Source organism: Siphateles boraxobius, unplaced genomic scaffold (genome assembly GCF_051911475.1).
Source record: "Siphateles boraxobius isolate OS27281-9 unplaced genomic scaffold, OSU_SipBor_1 100, whole genome shotgun sequence".
Lineage (NCBI taxonomy): Eukaryota > Metazoa > Chordata > Actinopteri > Cypriniformes > Leuciscidae > Siphateles > Siphateles boraxobius.
In genome coordinates, this window is record NW_027508701.1 from 3,075,840 (window position 1) to 3,094,933 (window position 19,094).

The window sequence follows — 19,094 nt, forward strand, 5'->3', positions numbered from 1 at the left end:
TACGTCGGATGACGACGAATGGGGTTACCAGTCTAATCACGCCACCTTCTCAGCTGTCTTCCAGTGCCCTGCGTAAATCGAGATCCCTGTCAGCCTGGACAAAGGACTCCATATAACACAGGAATACCAAGGTACACTGGGAAGCATATCCCAAGCTAGGGGAAGTATGCAATTAATGCCAGCCCGGAGGGGGGGGACTTAGAGAATACACATATGACCCGAAGGAAGCATATGGGAAACACTGGGGTGTCCAGCCGCAGGTGGAATATTTCAACCCCAGGGGTGGCAAGGTGGCTTGCCAAGGGAAAGACACACGCTCAGAGAGGCTTACAGTGGAAATACACATGTGGGGGTCGCTCAGAGGAGGGACCATGCACACGGGAGGCACCTAGCCGACGCACAGGCAATAGACACTGGCGCCGACGTCAGGAGTGCTGGAGGAGCTCAGGGCTTTCGGAGAAGCTCACCTGAGAAAAATATCGCACGTATCCAGTCCGTGGAGTGGAATGGCGAGCAAGCGAAGACACCTGAGCGGGTCCGGTACTAGCTGGTTGAAGCGAGTACACGAGAGGACACAGGCTCCACTCGGAGATTATAGAATCTGGCGAATGTGTTAGGTGTCGCCCAGCCTGCAGCTCTGCAGATGTCTGTTAGCGAGGCGCCATGCGCTAGAGCCCAAGAGGACGCCACACTCCGGGTGGAGTGGGCAGTCACACCAAGGGGGCACGGTCGACCTTGCTGCTGGTAAGCCAAGGCAATGGTGTCCACTATCCAGTGAGACAACCTTTGCTTGGAGAGAGCCTTTCCCTTCAGCTTCCCACCATAACAGACAAAGAGCTGGTCTGAGGTCCTGAAACACTGCGTTCTGTCTACATAGGCGCGGAGAGCGCGTACTGGACAGAGCAGTGCCAAGGCTGGGTCTGCCTCCTCCGAGGGCAGCGCTTGCAGGTTCACCACCTGGTCCCGGAAGGGAGTGGTAGGAACCTTGGGCACATATCCAGGCCGGGGTCTCAGGATCACGTGAGAGTAAGCCGGCCCAAATTCCAGGCACGCTTCGTCAACGGAGAATGCGTGCAGGTCCCCAACCCTCTTGATGGAGGCCAGTGCAACCAGAAGCGCTGTCTTCATCGACAGGAACTTAAGCTCAACTGATTGCAGGGGCTCAAAGGGAGCACTCTTCAGGGCAGTTAGAACCACTGGGAGGTCCCAAGAGGGAACGAGAGGAGGACGAGGAGGATTTAGTCTCCTCGCTCCTCTCAGGAACCTGATGATCAGGTCGTGCTTCCCTACCGACTTACCTTCGATGAGGTCATGATGAGCGGCAATGGCGGCAACATAGACCTTCAGGGTGGAGGGAGACAGCCTTCGCTCCAGCCCCTGTTGAAGGAAGGAAAGCAAAACACTGATCGAGCATCTCCGGGGGTCTTCTCGGTGAGAAGAGCACCAGTTGACGAAGAGGTTCCACTTCAACGCATAGACGTGTCTCGTGGACGACGCTCTAGCGGAAGTGATGGTAGCCACCACCGCTGGTGGTAGGGTACTCAAACCTGCCTCGTCCCATCCAGGAGCCACACGTGGAGGTTCCAAAGATCGGGACGAGGGTGCCATAGGGTGCCCCGTCCCTGAGAAAGAAGGTTCTTCCTCAGAGGGATCGGCCAGGGAGGTGCTGTCGCGAGGAGTACTAGTTCGGGGAACCAGGTCCGGTTGGGCCAGTAAGGGGCAACCAGAATGACCTGCTCCTCGTCCTCCCTGACCTTGCGCAAAGTGTGCGCAAGAAGGCTCACTGGGGGAAACGCATACTTGCGGCCCTGCGGCCAGCTGTGCGCCAGAGCATCTGTGCCGAGCGTGCCCTCGGTCAGGGAATAGAACTGGGCGCAGTGGGTCGAGTCGTGAGAGGCAAACAGATCTATCTGCGCGTCCCCGAACTGGTCCCAAATCAGCTGAACCGACTGGGGATGGAGTCGCCATTCTCCAGGGAGGGGCTGAAGCCGTGAGAGCTCGTCGGCTGCACAGTTCAGCGCTCCGGGAATGAAGATGGCTCGAAGCGACCTCAGATGCTTCTGACTCCATAGGAGGAGGTGGCGAGCGAGTTGTGACATACGGCGGGAGCGTAGACCACCTTGATGGTTGATGTACGCTACAGTGGCGGTATTGTCTGAGCGGACTAGTACGTGTTGACCCCTGAGCAACGCCCGGAAGCGGTGCAGGGCAAGGCGTACTGCCAACAACTCGAGGCAATTGACATGCCACAGCCGCTGGGGTCCTGTCCAGGAGCCCGCAGCAGCATGTCCATTGCACATGGCGCCCCAGCCCGTGGTGGAGGCATCTGTTGAGACAACAACATGCCGGGAAGCTCGAGCCAGGGGGACACCGGCCCTGAGAAAATCGAGGTTCGACCACGGGGTGAAGAACTGACGGCAGGTCGGAGTAACTGGTACTCGGAACGTGCCGTGTTGCCATGCCCACCTCGGGACTCGGTCGCGAAGCCAAAGCTGAAGCGGTCTCATATGAAGCAATCCGAGCGGCGTGACCGCGGCTGCAGATGCCATATGCCCCAGGAGCCTCTGAAAAAGTTTCAGTGGAACCGCACTCTTGCCCTCGAATTGTCTTAGGCAAGTCAGCAGTGACTGCGCGCGCTCGCTCGTAAGCTGCGCGGACATGGCGACCGAGTCGATGTCCATACCGAGAAAAGAGATCCTCTGCACGGGGCAAAGTTTGCTCTTCTCCCAGTTGACCCGAAGGCCCAGACGGGCTAGGTGCCGGAGCACTAGGTCCCTGTGTTCGCAAACCTGATCTCGAGAGTGAGCTAGGATCAGCCAGTCGTCGATATAACTCAGGATGCGAACCCCTTGCTCTCGAAGGGGAACAAGGGCCGCCTCGACGACCTTCGTGAAGATGCGAGGAGACAGGGCTAGCCCGAAAGGGAGAACCGCGTACTGGTATGCCTGCCCCTCGAAAGCAAACCGGAGGAACGGTCTGTGTCGAGGAAGAATGGAGACATGAAAGTAGGCGTCCTTCAGGTCGATCGCTGCAAACCAATCCTGGGGCCGTATGCATTCGAAAACGCGTTTGGCGGTGAGCATCTTGAACGGCATCCGATGAAGGGAGCGGTTCAGCACGCGCAAGTCCAGGATTGGCCGTAACCCACCGGTTTTCTTGGGGACAATGAAGTAGGGGCTGTAGAAGCCGGACCTCATCTCGGCTGGAGGGACAGTCTCGATTGCACCCTTCGCCAGCAGGGTGGCAATCTCTGCTCTCATGATAGGGGCATTGCCACCGACCAAAGTGGAGCGGACTCCCCTGAAGCGGGGAGGAGACCGTGCGAACTGAATCGCATAGCCGAGCCTGACGGTACGCGCGATCCAGTGGGACAGACGGGGAAGCTCTAGCCAGGCTCCCAGGAACTGAACCAACGGGATCATGCGGGCCACAGGCGTCCCCCCGGAGGGGCAGCGAGGCGGAGTAACTGGCCCAGATGTGGACGGCATAGCGGCCCGGAGAGGGGGCACAGTTAGCAACCGCACCCTGGCAGAGGGGGCCAGGGGAGGACCAGGCTGGTCGTCCCGCGGGGGCCTGCTCTGCCAGGGGTCTGGCGACAGAGGGGGACAAGGGCGAAGCGGTCCGTGGACGGCACGCCGTGTCAACCGCCTCTGGGACAGAGGGGGGCGAGGAGAGCACGGCTTGTGGGCGGCGCTCTGTGTCGCCCGAGAACTCTGTGAGCTCAGGGAAGAGGGGATTGTTTCTGTCTTTAACCACATTAGGGTGCTGCCCACCCGTGGGTGAGCAGCGGGGAGTGGAGAACAAAAGATTCTCCCCCGGCCCTCCACCGGGGGAAGGAGTGGTCCTGCTACCACCTCCTGAGAAACAATCATCATCCCTGAGCAGCCCGTCTCAGGAGCGCCGCTTGGCCCGGCGTTTAGCGGGGGGCGGGGCAGGAGAGGGCTGTGGCGCCTTCTTACGGCTTCCTCCGCGACCGGCCCTGGGTGGAGGCTGCTGCGTGGTCCGGGCGGGAGGGGCGGGAGCCGCAGGAGGGCGCCCTCGGCGGGAAACAGGTCGAGGCGTCTGCCCGGCCGGCAAGGTGGAGGCAGCAGCGGGCCGGCGGGGCAGAATGTGTTTGATGGCCTCGGTCTGTTTCTGGGCAGTTGAAAACTGTTGGGCAAAGTCTTCAACTGCACCGCCGAAGAGGCCGGCCTGGGACAAGGGGGCGTTAAGCAGACGGGTCCGCTCAGCGTCCCGCATGTCAGCCAGGTTCAGCCACAGATGTCGCTCCTGGACCACAGCTGTGGACATCACCAAACCCAGGGAGCGCGCGGTAACCTTCGTCGCCCGGAGAGCAAGGTCGGTCGCGGCGCGCAGCTCATCAAAGAGCCCTGGGTTTGTCCTACCCTCGTGCATGTCTCTGAGCATCTGGGCCTGGTAGACCTGCAGAGTGGCCATAGCATGCAGTGAAGCAGCCGCCTGTCCCGCCGCTCTGTAAGACTTCGCCACCAGGGTCGACGAAAATCTACAGGCTTTGGATGGGTGCTTAGGCTCGCCCCGAGAAGAAGCACTCTGCGGACATAGTTGCATGGCAACAGAGCGTTCAACCGGGGGAAGCCCAGTGTACCCACGGGCAGCTGCCTCATCGAGGGGAGGAAAGGCGGATGAGACCAGCGAGCGGTCCCGAGAAGACAGGGGGGTCTTCCAGGACTTCGAGATCTCATCATGCACATCCGGGAAGAAAGGTATTGGGGTTTGCCGAGGACGAGGGTCGGCGGCCTTACCCAAAAACCAATCGTCCAGCCGCGAGCGCTCAGGACAGGGTGGAGGCCTCCACTCAAGTCCGATGCTCGCGGCTGCCCGGGAAAGCATGGCCGTCATCTCCGGATCAGACTCGAGCACAGCCGTATGCACACCGGAAGGTGGCAGCTGTGACGAGCCCTCACTTCCAGAAGAGTCAAACCCGCCTAGTGATGCTGCAACAGACATGGCATCTTCCTCTGTAGCTTCAACTGAAGCCCGCGGGCCACCAGAGGGTAGACCCGCGGGAATCAGCAGTTCACTAGCGGGCACCGTCATTGAAGAGGGGGGCTGGGGTCGCGGACACATAGTCGGCGCCTTGTTCCAGACCGTAACCCTCAGATCACCCTGGCCACCAGCCGCAGGACGGGGGGTGGATGAGGGGACTCTCACTCTTGCGAGTTCACGGAGTCTCGACCGTAATGACGCGATGGTCATGTTCCCACAGAGAGAACATGAGTCATCCACGAGCGCTGCTCTAGCATGATCAATGCCCAAACATACTATGCAACGCTCGTGCCCATCAGAGTCCGATACCAATCTGCCGCAACCAGAAGTACACGGGCGAGACATCTTTAAAAAGACGTGCCACGTGTAAGCTCTTTTAGTGAGAGAAAACTCAAGTGTTGAAGCACCCGGGGAGAAACGCACCGACTGGCAGACCACTGCAACAGATCAGCAGGAAGCACGCTCTCGCCGTAGATCGCCGTCACACCAACACTCGAGGTACTCGTTTGTAAAGCTGACAATTCAGAGATGGCTTGTGGAGAGAAGAATACACTTGGCTCCGAAGCGAAAACATATCTGCTTGCTGCCGGCTTCCTCCTTTTATACCCACGAGGTGGGGCGGAGTTACGCCATGCAAATTCCGCAGACCCATGGCATTTCTTTGCCATTGGCTCGTTTTGTAATACTCGAAGTTGATAGGCTTTCTAAGCGAAACCCCATTCGTCGTCATCCGACGTAACTCGGAGTGACAACGAAAGGGAACTGGATTTCCTCTGTTCTCCAGGGCAACATCAATGATGAATCAATCACCTGCACAGAGCTTCACACACAACTGATTTTACTATTTCCTGGCATTCCGTAGACCGGACAGTCCCCGACAAAGATTTACAAACGAAGGTAATAACTAATCTTCCCCACCCTCGTGCAAGCATCAAACCTTCATTCCTTCACACGTGCCACTTCAATCTTCCAACACTGCATTACCACACTACCTCAAAGTGAACTTAAGCCTCCACTCCGTCCAGCCAGGGTCCTCCAATCCACAGCTCTGATCTTTGAGAGGGAAATGCCAGGCGACGCAACGCTGAAGAGACTCGAATCCTCGATCACCAGCCTCAACGACACACACAAAGGATCACATCGGCGGGTAAAACACACCACGATTATGCCGAATTATTCTCATGAAGTCCAGATGAAATCATCACTCAAGTAACGGAATTTATGTACTTAACTTCTCCCAAGATCGTGATATCTATAATCACAAGATCGCTCTCTCCATCTGCCCAGTTTTCCTCATCAATTTCCACCTGCTCCAAAGCCCGATTTCTTCTCCCGTTTTCTTCTCTGTCCGCGCTCGCTTCTTTCGCCTCTGTCTTCCTCACAACCACTTTTTATATCTTCTATAGAGGATACGTGCTTCAATTAATGCCCAGATCAGCTTCTAACCAGCTGCAGCTGCCGCTCGTTTTTCTCCGAACCAGCCGCCGTCGGCCATGACATCAAACCGGAACCGGCCTGATGTCACACCGGAAGTGCCTCCCCGGGGAAACCAACATCCCATCTTTCTAGTTCCTCCTTATTCAAACGGTGACACAGGCACACCCAGTCAAGGCTGTGAAGTCCTCACTCCTAGCAGGAATATTGTGGAGAAGAACATGGGGAGCCCGAAGGAGCTTGTCCAGCTACCACATGGTAAAGCCTGCCTTCACTGCATTGTGGAGGGTGTGAAGCCCACAGCTTCCAGCCTTGACCAGTTGAGCTCCACACAGCTCTGCATGCTCCTTCTGGAGACGGTCTCCCAACTTCAAGTTGACATTGTGGCCGTCCATACTGATGGAGACAAGCTGCCTCATATTCAGTTTTGCAACACATTCCTGTGAATGAAAATATGCCTTAAATGTTTATTCTTGAAATACACAGGCAATCAAATCAAGATGTATTTATATAGCACTTTTCATACATAATGCAGCACAAAGTGCTTTACATTATTAAATTGTATTGTTATGTAAATAACCATTAGAAATTCAACTATTTGTTGTTCAGATTTACGAAAGCAAAAATACAATAACATACCAGTATTTTTTATACCTGAAACAAACAAGTACTGAATACTGAACAAACAAACAAACAAACAAACACACACACACACACACACACACACACACACACACACACACACACACACAGAGAGAAATAATGAAATGCTAGTAGACTATTAGATACACTTAATTTGATGTGATGCAACAGGAGCTGTTCCGTGTCCCAGGAATTGAGAGCCCAGACACTTAGATTGGACACAGTCATCATCCCAAAAACGAACATGTACGTCGAGCTGATTCTTCTTTGTTAACTGATTGAGAGACTCGTCAAACATTAACACAAACGGGCCCGATTTGTTGATGGTGTCAACGAGCTGCTGCTTAAAGAAGGTTGCAAGCCCGAATCTATTGATGTAACCAGTTTTGTCCTTGCCACAGGTGAATGTCTTTGCTGTCCGAAATTGTTTCAGTAGCAATAGCTTATTTCAGAATGTCTGAATCTGGAAACATTGACTTGAAAATATGAGAAATACCTTCGTTTGAGTTTAGTGATTAGTGATGCATTGCAGTATTGAGACACCAGATAACCTCCGTGCGCATCGTTGTCGACACCCTGATGTTGGCAGACGACGGGGGTCATGTGACCGCTCTGGACAGAAATAGATAATAATTCCCTAACTTTATAACAAACAAGCGAGTAGTCAGTTTTTAACAGTTATATGCTGCGTTTTTGAACTCAAATTATACTTTTTTCTTTCTTTCTTATTTCTATCATGGTGGTTCTTTTCCATATGAATGTGGTACTAAATATTTGGTAATATTTTAAACTATCTATGATGGGAAAAATCACTTTGATAAATATACCTATATATAGCCTAATAACAACATGCAGTTACGTGAATTAAAACCGAACGACTCGAACCCGAGAGATGAACTAATCAATTCTGTATCTGGTACTACAGACTGCATAGCTCAGTTTATGAGGATGTCACGTGATGAACGAACGGCTCAGATCGGGAGGTTAGGTAAACTACTAACAGACTGCATAGCCTGAAGACCCAGATAAATGATTTAATCATTTCTGTTTCTCATAATTTTGCTTTTTCCTTGCATTGCAATTTTCTTTATTATTATAAATGCGATCAACATTTTATGTGTTTGGAGAATTTGGCTATTAACATTATAGAAACAAGGACCAAAGCCAACTTTTTGCTATCATTAAACGGCTTTCCTGAGGTAAATATAACGTTATGTGACATAATTGTTCTCCAGCTGTTTTATTCACACCTTTCCGCGGTTGAAAAACACTGATTGATCGATATTATGTAGGAGGCATATACATTTCAGTAAGTTGCACTGTATCTTTCAACATACTGTAATGTCATTATAACAGCTGGAATATACTAGTTAATGTTATGATGTTCAACAGTGTTAATCTAATACGAAGTGGTTCTATCCCGTGGTCCCTGGTTCACGTTAAGGGACGGGGTTTTAGCAGGGTCAAGGTGGCTAGAGAGGGGGAAAGACGAGGTGTGTGTGGTTCGGAGTGAGTTCAACAGCAAGTGCAGTGAGCTATATTTCTTTTAGCCTGTTATGTACGGCATGGGTTACGGCATTAACAGTAACAGTACTACTAGTAGCGAAACGCTACATTTGGTGTCAGAAGTGATGGACCTCAACGTACAAGCTGAGCATTCGCCGATGAGATGGAGTACGGGGCATGGCTGAAAGTGAAACACGAGATGCAGACCGTAAGGGGAAAAGGTGAGTGCTTGTGAACACACAGTCCGGCAGCAGATCCACACTGGGTTTCGAGCGATGCGGCCAAGATGAAAGAGGCTATCATGTTACAAGCTGCTGAAGCTGGCTTCACACCTCCCTTGCACAGTGAGTTTGTACATAAGCAGAATGGCACCGACATGACAGCACATATGCGGAAAAATACACTCTCGCAATGACGTGAAGACACAGGAAGTAAACAAACATGGCGGCGCCCAGGCCTGCAGCAAATACTTAAAGAGACTGAGACATATTCACTATTAAAATACCACGGTTCTCCGGTAAGATGGATAGGGATGCATTCAATGCCTAGTTTGAACTATTAGCTAATGCTGCAGGCTGGTCTGAAAACCATAAAGCTTTGCAGTTAGCGCTGTGCCTCACTGATAATGCGGCTGCCTGCCTGTTGTTGAATCCTGAAGAGAGAAATGATTATAATACATAGATTTGGGCTCTTCATAGGCGGTTCGGACAATGTATCTGATCAGACATTGCCCCAGGATCGGTCAAATGCAGAGTGGCAGCAGCAGGCCTGAAACGGCATCCACATAAATGCCACTTTATGAGGCGGGAGGTTGAGTTCTTTGGACACAAGTTTGGGAGGGAAGGCATAGGCACTCTGGAGGACAAAATTCACACCATTAGAGACTAGCCAATCTCTACTTTCTAGGGGTCGCCTCTTACTATAGAATGTTTGTAAGGGGTTTTCGTGCATAGAGTCGCCGCTCTTCCGCCTCCAGCAGAAAGACCAAACCTTTGTCTGGACTGACGAGTGCCAGAAGGCTTTCGATACCCAAGTATTGATTGAAGCTCCAGTTCTTGTTCCACCTGACACCACACTGCCTTTTGTTTTAGACATGGACGCAAGCAACGTCGGCATGGGGGAAGTGTTATCACAGGAAAGACCAGATGGGGAGAAGGTGGTGGCATACTTTAGCAGGGTCTTTAATGAGTGCGAGAAACGCTATTGTCTCACCAGACATGAGCTCCTTGCAGTGGTGATAGCAGTGAGGCACTTCAAATACTACCTGTGCAGCTCACCATTAAAGATAAGGACAGATCATGCTGCTCTTCAACGGTTGATGTCCTTCAAGGAGCCTGAATGTCAAGTGGCCTAATAGCTGGAAGAACTCCAGTCATACGACTTCACAGTAGTTCATAGACCCGGGTCTAGCCACGCCAACGCAGATGTTTTGTCACGTTGCCCCTGTGCCGCCTAGGCCTGACATGCTGGCTGTACCTGCTGGACCAGAGTATGCAAGGAAGTTGCAGGATCGGCTGGAAACAGCCCATGTGTTTGCCAGGGATCAAATGGAAAAGGCTGGCATGAGACAGAAGAGGAACTATGATGTTAGGAGCAATAAATATTAAAATAAATATTAAATAAAATAAGAAATATATAAGGTGCCATGCAGGGCTGCCAACTGTCACGCATTCAGCGTGAGACTCACGCAATTGACACTTTTCACACACACATCCTAACACACACATGAAACAATTCATTCAAATCTATGCAGCCTGAAATTCCCCTCAATCATTAAAAAAAAACCATTCAACCGAGCAATAGCCCTCAAGCTCCTTATCTGACTGAAATCCACGCAGGACTCCCTGTCACACACACAGAAGGGGACAGACAGATGGTAATGTGAAATGGTTTTATTATGTAAAAGCAGAGTGATGGGACAACAGCGGGAACCCGATGATGGTGAACGGATGGTGACTGGATGATAGGTGAGGAAGACTTAGCTGGCGATGACTGAAGTGGAAACTCTGTGCAGGTGAAGGATGAACATGATGACTGGAGATCTGGATCGGGATGACGGACAGGAGACAGACGAAAGACAGGATGATCTCAGGTGAGTGTTCAGGTAAGGAGTCTGACTGTTTACGTAGCAGTAATGTTGACGAGACCAGACACTGATGTGAGGGTGATGCAGGTTGATATACAGGTCCTTCTAAAAAATTAGCATATTGTGATAAAGTTCATTATTTTCCATAATGTAATGATAAAAATTAAACTTTAATATATTTTAGATTCATTGCACACCAATTGAAATATTTCAGGTCTTTTATTGTTTTAATACTGATGATTTTGGCATACAGCTCATGAAAACCCAAAATTCCTATCTCAAAAAATTAGCATATTTCATCCGACCAATAAAAGAAGTGTTTTTAATACAAAAAAAGTCAACCTTCAAATAATTATGTTCAGTTATGCACTCAATACTTGGTCGGGAATCCTTTTGCAGAAATGACTGCTTCAATGCGGCGTGGCATGGAGGCAATCAGCCTGTGGCACTGCTGAGGTGTTATGGAGGCCCAGGATGCTTCGATAGCGTCCTTAAGCTCATCCAGAGTGTTGGGTCTTACGTCTCTCAACTTTCTCTTCACAATATCCCACAGATTCTCTATGGGGTTCAGGTCAGGAGAGTTGGCAGGCCAATTGAGCACAGTAATACCATGGTCAGTAAACCATTTACCAGTGGTTTTGGCACTGTGAGCAGGTGCCAGGTTGTGCTGAACAATGAAATCTTCATCTCCATAAAGCTTTTCAGCAGATGGAAGCATGAAGTGCTCCAAAATCTCCTGATAGCTAGCTGCATTGACCCTGCCCTTGATAAAACAGTGGACCAACACCAGCAGCTGACATGGCACCCCAGACCATCACTGACTGTGGGTACTTGACACTGGACTTCAGGCATTTTGGCATTTCCTTCTCCCCAGTCTTCCTCCAGACACCTTGATTTCTGAATGACATTGCAAATTTGCTTTCATCTGAAAAAAGTACTTTGGACCACTGAGCAACAGTCCAGTGCTGCTTCTCTGTAGCCCAGGTCAGGCGCTTCTGCCGCTGTTTCTAGTTCAAAAGTGGCTTGACCTGGGGAATGCGGCACCTGTAGCCCATTTCCTGCACACGCCTGTGCACGGTGGCTCTGGATGTTTCTACTCCAGACTCAGTCCACTGCTTCCGCAGGTCCCCCAAGGTCTGGAATCGGTCCTTCTCCACAATCTTCCTCAGGGTCCGGTCACCTCTTCTCGTTGTGCAGCGTTTTTTGCCACACTTTTTCCTTCCCACAGACTTCCCACTGAGGTGCCTTGATACAGCACTCTGGGAACAGCCTATTTGTTCAGTAATTTCTTTCTGTGTCTTACCCTCTTGAGGGTGTCAATGATGGCCTTCTGGACAGCAGTCAGGTCGGCAGTCTTACCCATGATTGCGGTTTTGAGTAATGAAACAGGCTGGGAGTTTTTAAAAGCCTCAGGAATCTTTTGCAGGTGTTTAGAGTTAATTAGTTGATTCAGATGATTAGGTTATTGGCTCGTTTAGAGACCCTTTTCATGATATGCAAATTTTTTGAGATAGGAATTTTGGGTTTTCATGAGCTGTATGCCAAAATCATCAGTATTAAAACAATAAAAGACCTGAAATATTTCAGTTGGTGTGCAATGAATCTAAAATATATGAAAGTTTAATTTGTATCATTACATTATGGAAAATAATGAACTTTATCACAATATGCTAATTTTTTTAGAAGGACCTGTAGTTTTGCTAGTTGTCTGTAAAATGTAAATTTTAAAGGCAAATAAAAAAAGATACTGATAAAAGATACAATCTGATTCTGAGGAACAAAATGACTTCATTAATTTAAGTCTTTCTGCTCTTTTTTAAGACCTCTTCCAAGCCTTAATTTGTTTAAAGGCGAATTAATTAATTTTACATATAATTTTAAGACCGCAGAATCCCTGTCCTTTCGAATGCTAACATATATCATAAAACATGTCATAACTTTTTTTAAATCTGGCATCTCTTACAATTAAAAGCCATTAACACAAACGCACAATTGTTAAAACAGCATAAATAATGCTTTTTGACTTAGGCCTTACTGCCGTCGAATCCATCGCTTTCAAGCAAATGAACTTGTACATGCGCAATTCAGCAATCAGTGTGGCACACGTATGTATTATAAACAGACGATACGTCATACTTTGCGCAAGCATGGTAACACAAACGTGACGAAAATACGTAATGTCACCGCGCTACAGTCTGCCGCGAGGGGTATCTCGGAAATACTGTGACTCACTCGCTGACTCAGAGAGGACGCACACACAGAGACACACTTATAAGGTGTGTTGGACATCGGCTGCGGCTGCATGTAACCGATCGGCGAGAGTTGCCGCATGCAGGCGGGAGGAGCTGCAAACGGAGACATGAAGTCGGACACTTTCTGGTTCCCGTAGTGACCGCTCACGTGGAAATTTACATTTATGATTATTAATAATAATCATAAATGTTTCTTGAACATTAAATCATCATATTAGAATGATTTCTGAAGGATCATGTGACACTGAAGACTGGAGTAATGATGGTGAAAATTCAGCTTTGATCACAGGAATAAATTACACTTTATTATATAATCAAAAAGAGAGAGAGAAAAAAGTTATTTTACAGTAATACTTAACAATTTTCATCATAAGAACATTTTTCCACAATTGAAGCTTTTCCTTATTGCTTAAAATGACAGATGTCAAGCTCCTGAAAGGTCAAATACTAAAACCACTAGAAAGGCTCCATAAAAACAGTCCACATTCTGCACTACATCTAGATCACACCAGAGCCTCCTGTAATATGTATATATATGATGTATATATGGACTGATTTTATGGTAGGTATGGAACTGTTCCTCTATGTAAAAGAGCTGTTCTGGATTGTTCTGGTATCCAGATAAAGGTGCTTTGGCATATTAGACTTTTCTTACTCGTGGTTTTCTAATAACCTGTTTTCAAATCTGCTGCTCTTAATGATTCAAACCAACTGTAGAAGATGAAAATATTTAACCATTATATACGCTTCACTGGCTATGGTCAATCACTCAAAGTCAGGACTGTCTGATGTTCGATTTCAAAATAAAAGCCTCATAAAATGTCATATTTCAGATTGACTTCAGAAATATAGAGCAACTAGTTGTTGATGGTTGTATGGACCAGATATTTGATATGTGAAACAATTTCATTTCATAGTTTAAACTAATATGATTATTAATTTGCAGAAATTTAGTTTAGGGCCATTTGTCCGACTGTGGCTACTTAGAATTTAAAACATGATTTGATCATTTGAACCTTTCTTCTCAGACACATTACATAAAATGTGTATTTAGAAATGTTGCTTATAGCAATGACATTTAAACTTACACAACTAAGAATCGTGTGAAAACAGTATCTAAATTTATATACAAAACAGGTTATATATGACTTTTTGGAATTCAACATCAGACAGTCCTGACATTGTGTGAGTGATTTCTACTATCTTTGTACTTTCATTCTGAAATGAAATTGATGTGTGGAAACAGGGAGTTTCCTTTTATATAACTTTTTATTTTACTTTTCGTGAACTGTAGCAGTAGGCATTCGCTCTGCCTACTAACACTCGGCTGAATGGTGATTTAGCTCTAGTTATGAGGTTTAAAAATGTGGGTGGTGCACGTTACCTGAGAGGGCAGCACACGTGACATCATGTAATTGCTGTCGTTCTGGCGCGGTGTGGGGGAGCTAGAAAGGTAGGAGCTGCGGGCCAGCGACTCTTTTGTGAATGATTTCTGTGGCACCGGGTGATATGGACTTCTTTGTTGAAGTGGACAGGGGAATTAATCGGCATACACTCTGCGGCACTCATTGTTGTGCAAGCTTCCGGTAAAGCAGATGAGTTTCACAGTGCTTGGAGAACGTGCTGTTTCAGGTATGCTTTCAACCTTTTATATTTAATGCTTCATTTCCACCTCAAGTCCGTCTGGTGAGTTTCCTTTTTGTCTTGTGTTTCGATCCAGGTGTGTTTCCTATGCCTGTGAAAAGTTATGGTGGGTATGGTGGGTTGCCAAGTCCCTTGGCAGGTCAACACATCATCATATTACATTAATAAAAAAAGAATACTTGTAAAATAGAAACAAAACAAAAAAGAAACAAAAAAAGAAGATAAAAGAGAAAGAAGAAGCAAATAGAATAATTAAATAAGTACAATACAAAGAAGGACAGTACCTGAGATAAGGTATTAGTGACTGGCAACTATTGGTGCAACTATTGGTGACTGCAGTTTTGATTATTTTTAATCCATCTCTTTAATGTGAATTTGAATGATAGATAGTTGGCGCTTTCTCTGAGTTCAGTAGGGAGACAATTTGTTTGTTAATCTGTTTCTTTTTTGGGCTCAAGCGCTTTTCGAGGCCCCAGTACGATGTAAACAAACACCTAGTGAAAAGACTCCTGCCCTCCTGCCCTGCACTCTCTACTGGCAATGCGATCATGCTGTGTGCGTCTGTATGAATTAACGTGAGTCCATCTATTAATCTGATTGTCTTTTTTATGCCTTTTATGATTTACTGTCACTCTGTTAACATGTGCACTTCTGATAGATTCCTTTGTTTGTCAGACATGTCCCATGAGGGAAGATTTTTTGTTTGAATTATGTTTAAAGCCTGTTCAGTTGTGATTAGGAAACTCAACTCTCCTTTGTTCATTTGTTTGATTGATCACTGTCACTAATTGTATTATTTCTTTGTTATCTCCTTACGCAGCACACAGACAATGCATTGAACCTGTTGGAAACCTTCTTCTTAAGTGTAGAAAAACTCAGAAGCGAAGACCAGGAGATGATCAAATAAAATACTCCTGGTGTTGACAAAACTCTTGCCTTATCCCTGCCTCATTCATCACTCCATATCACCTGATGTCTTCTGACCGAGACTCTGTTAGCTCACCAAACCCTCACTTTACCTGAACCATTCCCATCACCCTACAGTTCCTTCAATGGTCCTTTGAGCCGGAGACTGAGTGAGGGATACCATGGCAGGCATTGATATGGATGGAAAATATGAAAGAGTTGGAGAGGGCTCTCCCAGTCAATGCCTATAGGACCTTATCCAGGTGAGAGAGGCACCAACCTGACCACTATGGCTTCCCGGCTCCTGTTGGGAAAGACTAGTAAGCCCAAGAGCCTCCCTCATCACAGCCAAGCAACCAAACCATCTCCTAATACGACAGCAGTCGAGGATGGAAACGTGGAGGAGGAAGAGGAGACAGTAGCCGAGGAGGGAGAAGTGGAGGAAAAAGAAATCACCCACTATTATGTCCAGCCCTAATCGGCAGAGGATCATTCAGTTCCACAACTAGCCCCACAACCAGCTCCACCCTCACAGGGAGTGGGGAGACCTAATAGATCTAGAGGCAAGAGGGATAAGCAGGAGTCATTACCAAGGTTGAAGTTGAAGAAGGCCACCTCTTATAATTACACTTGTGGCAGTGGAAGTTCCTGAAGCTCGGGCAAGAACCACCAGGTGGAGCTCACTCCTCTACAGGCAGCCATGATTGAGGAGAGGAGGAAACGTGGAGATCTGCGAGAGATCCAAATTAAAATCCGGGAGGAGCAAGCTCTAGATGGCAGGACTCTAGAACTCGACAGGCAAGCACAAGCAGCTTTGACGGAGCGAGAGTGGATGTCCCGATGAGCCGAGTCTTCAAAAAACAGAAGACTAGGAAAGCATCAGGCCCAGACGGCATCTCATCTGCTTGTTTAAAAGCCTGCGCTGACCAACTGGCCCCGGTCTTCACACAGATCTTCAACAGATCATTGGAGCAGTGTGAAGTTCCCTGCTGCTTCAAACGCTCCACTATCATTCCTGTCCCCAAAAAACCCAAAATCACTGGACTTAATGATTACAGACCTGTCGCTCTCACGTCTGTGGTCATGAAGTCGTTTGAAAGACTGGTGTTGGCCCACCTGAAGGACATCACTGGACCCCTGCTGGATCCCTTTCAGTTTGCTTACAGAGCAAACAGGTCTGTGGGTGATGCAGTCAACATGGGACTGCATTATATCCTGCAACATCTCGACAGACCAGGGACTTATGCAAGGATCCTCTTTGTGGACTTCAGTTCGGCCTTCAATACCATCATGCCTGGTCTTCTCACAGCCAAACTGACCCAGCTCTCCATACCATCCTCGATCTGTCAGTGGATCACCAGCTTCCTGACGGACCGGCAGCAGCGAGTGAGACTGGGGAAACACACATCCAAGACACTCACAATCAGCACTGGTGCTCCCCAAGGGTGCGTTCTCTCCCCACTGCTCTTCTCCCTGTACACTAATGACTGCACTTCTAAAGACCCCACTGTCAAGCTCCTGAAATTTGCAGACGACACCACTGTCATCGGTCTCATCCGAAACGGTGACGAGTCTGCTTACAGACTGGAGGTTGAACAGCTGGCTGCCTGGTGCAGTTATAACAACCTTGAGCTGAACACGCTCAAAACAGTGGAGATGATCGTGGACTTCAGGAGGAACAGCTCAGCACTCCTCCCACTCACCATCATGAACAGCACTGTGGAAGCAGTGGAGTCATTCAGGTTCCTGGGCACTATCATCTCTCAGGACCTGAAGTGGGACAATCACATTGACTCCACTGTGAAAAAGGCCCAGCAGAGACTGTACTTCCTTCGCCAGCTGAGGAAGTTCAACCTGCCACAGGATCTGCTGATTCAGTTCTACTCAGCCGTCATTGAGTCTGTCTTGTGCGCTTCCATCACTGTCTGGTTTGGTTCAGCTACCAAATCAGACATCAGGAGACTACAACGGACAGTCCGGACTGCGGAGAGGATTATTGGTGCCCCCCTGCCAAACCTCCAGGACCTGTACTCTTCCAGAGTGAGGAAGAGAGCAGGTAAAATCATCACAGACTCCACTCACCCTGGACACCACCTGTTTGAACTGTTACCGTCAAGACGGAGACTCAGATCACTGGCCACAAGAACATCTCGGCACAGGAACAGTTTCTTCCCCCAGGCCATTTCCCTCCTGAACAGTTAACACTCCTCCCAAGGCATATGCCTGTAAGTGCAATACTCCCACTGTTTAGTGCAATATCCCACAACTCAGGTGATACTTATATGTAGATTTATTTATTTATAATATTCAAAACACTGTAAATAGGTTCATAATCTGTAAATCTGAAAATGTCTATTCTGACTAAACCCAACTGTGATAGTTGTATTCTCATATATTTATATTTTTATTTTTTATTCTTATAATTTGTAGTATTATGTTTCATGTTGTATTTGTATATGTCCACTGGAAGCCTCAGTACCAAAACAAATTCCTTGTGTGTGCAAGCACACTTGGCAATAAAGCTCTTTCTGATTCTGATTCTGATTTCTCTGACTCTACAGCGACGGCTGCGGAGAGTTCAACGAGAATTGGAAGAGGCTCGGCTAATAACCTCATTCACCGGAGAAGTGACCACAGAACATCCAACTGCTCAGCCACTTCAAGAATCGGCTCCTTTTTCAATGAGCTCCAGGGTTTTGGATTCAGGTGAACCTGTCGACCTGTTTTCAGAGCAGCAAGCTCCCTGTTTTAGTCCTCAAATATCTGTCTCCGATTCAGTTCCAGTGAATCAGCCAACCACTTCTTCGTTCCAATCCTTAACTCAGCCAGTCAATGCTGTGATTCAGTCTGAGACTCTCCATCCTTTTCAAGGGAGCCACCCAGCAGTACCGACATCCAGTCCAGAGCAGGCAACTCCTTCTGCCCCTTCGTTCCTCCATTTAGTGCGGACCGTACCTCGTCCTGACAAGAGTCACAGTTCCTCAGATCCAGTTCCTAAAATGCCCGCACCTCTTTCCTTGCTTAACCCTCTGGGGTCAACAAACGCGCCAGTACGTTTTGCTCGATTTTTTTCACATAGCAGCAAAAATACTGTCATTTTTTGTCATACAGACTTAACCTGTTAACCGTTTCCAGAGCGTCGGCGCACTGAAGCGTTTTTTTTTTTATTTAGTTCAAATTTACTATCAGATTTAATGTTATACCTTGACAAACTATACATCATTAAAAATATATAATACTCAAGATTCAGTATTTGACCACTATTGTATTCTGAGAAACTTATAGTGACAGTTATGTCTTAATTTGTGTCAGGAGTTATGAAATGAAAAAATGAGTCGATACCTTTAATATGAATTATGAGCGTCAGCTGGTCCATTCATAAAAAACACTCCGTGCTGTCGTCATGACAGCGATTCGCAAAACATCGTCCCTCAGGGCTTTAGCTCAAAAATGTGCAGACTTGGAGAAATATTGATATATTCTCATAGATTCACATCATATTTCTATAGACAGGAATAATATTTGTTGAATTTATACCCAAATGCGTCGATGTAATCATTATGATCGCTTCTTACTGAGATGTGCTGTGTTTTCAATTCATACCAATAGCCTGAGGG